At 40.8% G+C, this 5,066-nt stretch overlaps 1 pseudogene; it reads left to right on the forward strand.

Annotated features, from left to right (window-relative positions):
* Positions 1–2,059: 2,059 nt before the first annotated feature.
* Positions 2,060–2,489, forward strand: LOC108491023 (annotated as a pseudogene).
* Positions 2,490–5,066: the final 2,577 nt, after the last annotated feature.

Consider the following 5,066-nt stretch of genomic DNA (forward strand, 5'->3'; position numbering starts at 1 on the left):
ATTTAACTTGTAATGGTTTGGAAGCTCAACATGTATAAGTACACACATAAAAAAATCATTCTGTTGCTGAATAACTGCTTTAAAATACAAAGTAAGACCAGTTTCAGGGTCTGGGGAGGTCACTGAGCAGAAAGACCAATATTTTTGTGGTTCAGGTAAAGTATTTATGGAGAACAAGCACATGAGTCACTTTTGCTTTTGCACATTCTTGTGTTTGGTTTGCATAAATAAACGTGCAAATTTTGTCTACTTGATTTTTTCCTAAAATAAATGTATCTTTAAAAATGAAAATGCATATGAGTTTAGAATTAGGATGACACTAACTTAATACAAGAATTTTTAGAAGAAGCCAGTGAACTGAGTGAATCAGATACCAAAGGGGAAAATGTGGCTCAGAAAACGTGAGAGACTGCGTGAAATCGCAATTGAAAATGTTCATCCTTATGAAGAAACAAGAAACAAAACACAGTTCTACTAATCAGAAATTAATGATTATGGTTTTAGTATTCAAGGTGTTTGGGAAAAACAAGAACTGGTCTTGTAAAGTAAAAGTTAATAATCATCATGTATAGAATACTGATTTGAGGTGTGTGTATGTGGGGGGGAGATCGTATACAAATTGGAAAAAAATCAAATTTGCTTCTCAGTAGATATTCTTGGTTAAATTAACCAAAACAAGATTAGAAACAAAGGAATATTTGAATGAAAGAGCTGAGTCAAAAAGTCAGAGAGTTGGTATGGAAAACAGAGTATTCTGCTTAAGGTGGGAAGAAGAAAAAGGATCAAAAGCTTAATAAGTACACGACAAATGTTTTCTTCCCCTCTTCCACAGTGTTCCTGAGCTTTACGGGTGTGGCGTAGATGCCTGGTCCAGGGCTGACCCGCCAGCCATTCTTTGCTTCAACCACTTGTACAGCCATGAGCCTTTGCACTTATCTCCATTCACTGAGATGAGAGGCTTCTCTGTTTAAGGCTGAGAGTAGCCATTGTCTGTGGCTATAAATGTTTATTTCAGGGGTATTTTGATGCTGTCTATTCAGCTAAGCAGACATCTTACCCCCCACCCCCCGACACACACCTAGGGTCTAAAGACCTCTTTAGTCATGGGTTTTGAACTAGGTTTACAATATTAGGTATTGATTTTCTCTGGTAGAACAAAACCCCAAACCAATTAGGGAGTGATCGTTCTGTTATAGCAAAGAATGGAATCTGCTCCTAGATGGAGACATGCCATGGTCTCCTCTCTTGAGAGTTAATCCAGCTGGGTGGGTCCATGGCTTGAGGTGGGCTCACCTTCAGTCATGCTAAAGAGATAGGCTGAATACTTTTCCTTTTAATGAGATAATATGTACTTTTTCTCCTCAGAATTCCCACCTCTGACATAGTCTCTCACAGTTCCCTGAGTCATACAGGTTCAAAAGTCTGCCGTTATTCTGAATTACTCAGAAAAGGGTAACTTTTCCTTTTCTATCTCTGCTCTAGGCATGCTTCCCCTAACACTTTGGGCTTCCTTCCTTACTCTTTCTAAGCTCATTACTCCCTGTCATGTGGCTACCTGCTATCACAAGGCTGACCTCCACACCTGCTTAACTTAAGCAGCAGGGTCTTTCCCCCTTCTCTTAATCCATTTGCCTTCTTTGGGCAGCTGCTGAGGTTTACACCTTTCATGCCTTAGGGTTTTTTTTTAAACTCTAATAAAATTGTCCTAGAGCTTCCTTTTAAAGGTATTTTTCATTTTTTATTTATTTCATGTGTATGAGTGTTTTGCCTGCATGTATGCAAATGCATGTGTGTGCAATGCCCAAAGAGGCCAGAGGAGTTTGTCAGATCCCTTTCAAACAGAAGTTATGGATGGTTGTTAGCCACCAGGTGGGTGCTAGGGCTGAACCCAGGTCCTCTGCAAGAACAGTCACTGCTCTTAACCATTGAGCCATCTCTCCAGTCCTTAGCTTCTTTTTGACTCCATTCTAAAATTCTTTCATTAATAACACTAAGAATGAAGAAAGCAAGAAAGAACAAAATTTGCTTTCAAAATTTTCTGGCCCACAGTACCGACAGGATGGGCAAATGTCATGATCTGCACACTGCCACGAAGCTCCGTAGTCACTGAGGGGATCACAAGTGGCATGATAAACAAATACAAGAAAGCCCCTTTGGGTGCAGCCCCTAAAGCCAACCCGTTTGAGTGGATTCTCAAGTGAAAGGAATCTTGCTAGAAAAAGGGGCTTGAAGCTAAATAGCTAAATTCAGCTATCAAAAGTGTGTCAGGGTCCAGCTCATCAAGAACAGCCATAAATTCACAGCCTTTGTGCCCAGTGATGGTTGTCTGAACTTTGTTGAGGAAAACCAATGAAGTTCTGGTTATGAGATTCGGTCAAAAAGGTTATGCAGTAGGTGACATTCCTGGAGTCTGCTTTAAGGTTGTTAAAGTAGCTACCGTGTCCCTTTTGGCCCTGTACAAAAGCAAGAAGGAAAGATCAAGATCCTAAATATTGATGATGGAAGCACAGTGGTAATAAATTTTCATATGCCAAAGAAAAAATAAAATTTATTAATAAAAAAGTTTTATGGTTTTGGAAAATTACTTAAACACTAAAGTGCAATCCTTTTTGAAAATACTAACATAAGAAGCTAAATGAAAAAATATTACTTGCAAAAGAATATTCCTGAAAGTAACCTATTATTTAAACCCATAAAGAGAAGTGTTTTAATTTGAATTTAAGATTACAGGTCTTCCAGGAAGAGTTTTTATCTAGTGATTTATTCATTTGGGAAATGGACATTATCTCACAACTAAGCCTGAGTCTGAGACAGTTGGGAACTGTCAGGTTTGGGCTAGGGGCTAATTTGCACACATTTTCAGGCAGTTTTATAGACACTAATGAGCACCCTACTGGGAATATGTCAGTGTGTTTGTAGCTGGCTCCCTGGCATCTGGACTTTAGGAAAGAAATTCGAAATCTAAAGACATGGTAATTCTCCACCTCTAGCACCCGGTTATCGTAGTTGATTCTGGGATTCTTGCTGCTACAGAGACCATAAAGGGCCTCTCTCAGTTTGTTAGCAAACTCCCTAGGTGTCCAGATTAGAGGAAATTGTCAGGCATCAGGGCTAAGGCACATCCTTTCTTGCAGTGAATGCATGAAAGGTACTCTTCCTCCACACCTCCCCCAAACCCTGCACACTTCTTCCTCACTTCCCCACAGTACCTCCCCTTCCCCAATTCTTTTAAGTAGGCCTTCTTCTTTTTCTGAGTGGTCTGAAATCCTCTTCCTTTACCTTTGTGACTTGCCGCACTCTCTCTGGCATTAAATAAAGTTTGTAGCCTCAAAGAACAATCTGTTTTAGTGCCCCTGTTTTATCCCAGACCCTTCATAAGGAATGGGTACATAAATTAGCTCTGGGCCCTTAACCTGCACCAACTGTGAGTGTAACCTGTGGTTTTTTTCCTCCTTCCATCTTAATGCTGTCTCAATAATTTGACATAAGATGTCAGGCAAGCCACGAGGCTACACTATTTACAGGTGAGGAGTCTTTATGCCTAGACCTAGCTAAAACCAGTGGGATTCCACATGACCACACAGATGACAGAGAAGGGGGAAGGGAAACAAGGCCTTACCAGGGAAAGGCCTTGTTTCATAAAATGCCCCCAGTAAGCCTTAGAATCAAACAAAATGCCACAGTCTGCCAAAATAAAATCACATTTGGTCTAAATTAGCTTAAAAGTCTCTAATTTTGGAGGTCACACAAGTGCAAGACACATTATTAGTTTCCCTCTGGCTAGCTATAGTCAACAGGGCTATAGTAACAGCTGCCCAAGTTAATTTACAAAAACATGAGGGGTACTTGCTAGAATCATCAACTCTACTAGAGCCCCCTGCATGTTGGCTTATCACAGTATGCCCTCTGAGAGCAGGACACAGGCTAAAGAAGGGCCTGGCTCACTCCACCTCAGGCTGGCTGAGAACTGTCCTCTTGCAGGATGGCTGTGTGGTAAGACACACAGCATTTTGGCCTCTTGGCCACACCTAAAATCTCCTTTATTCCCTTTCCTGAATCCCTTCTTTTTTAAATTAAAAAATTTCAAGGTTTTCCATTATCTTTGCTCTCTTTTGGTCTTCTGTTCCAGAACTTTAGTAAAAATTTGTGTGAGCATTCACGTCTTAATTGCTTCTAAGTCAGGGACAGAGTTGTAGCTATGTTCACATTCAGACATGGTGATGTCTCTAGAATCCTTTACTTTAAAAATTTCACAAAAATTATATACTTAAAAATCGTATTTATTTTTAATTTCTATTGAGTCCAGATTCCTTTTTCTTTTCTTTTTTCAAGCTTTTTTCCCAAACTCTGTAATCACAGTATTGTGGGAAAAGGGCATTTTCCTGGTAACAGATGACTTTACACAATCTGTGTGGGCAAAGCCTATACAATTATCTAAATGCAGTCTATTGAACAAATTCCACCCCAAATCTTTCATTTCCTGAATCAGTGAATTCTCTATATGACCTCCGACCTCTGCCCGCTAAAATACAGAGAGCAAATGTAAATCTCAGGCTTCTATCCTGTTTAGTTTTCTGACAAGGTCTTCAGTAAACAGGATAAAGAAAATGCCTCCAGGCCTGGAACTAATCCCTGAAGAAAGGAAGGTGGCTTTCCATGAGGACCCATTGGCAGGCCTCCCATATGAGTCCATGCACTATGGAAGTGACCGTACTTCAGGGGCAGACTGCTCCAGCCAGTTGCCCACCTCTCCCCACGTGGGACCATGCAGCCTCGCCTTCTGGATGAGCTCTACTCTCTGCTGAGGCTAAGTATTCCCATCACAGAACCTTGAGTCATCAAGTCAAGGGACAGTCTTGAGGAAACTGGCTCGTTTTGTGGTACTTCATAACCGTACTTCCAGATGCTCAGCTTCTCCATGCCTGGGGCTTCTGGCACATTTCCAGAATTAACACACACGTATCTTCTCTATGGCTAAGGTTTTGCTGAGTGAAAAGCTTTGAAGCAGTCTTTTGGGAGACACAGCTCTGTTACTGTGATGCTGCAGTCCTTGCTCCTTGCTCTCC

Source organism: Nannospalax galili, unplaced genomic scaffold, assembly GCF_000622305.1.
Source record: "Nannospalax galili isolate Female #2095 unplaced genomic scaffold, S.galili_v1.0 scaffold370, whole genome shotgun sequence".
Taxonomy (NCBI): Eukaryota; Metazoa; Chordata; class Mammalia; order Rodentia; family Spalacidae; genus Nannospalax; species Nannospalax galili.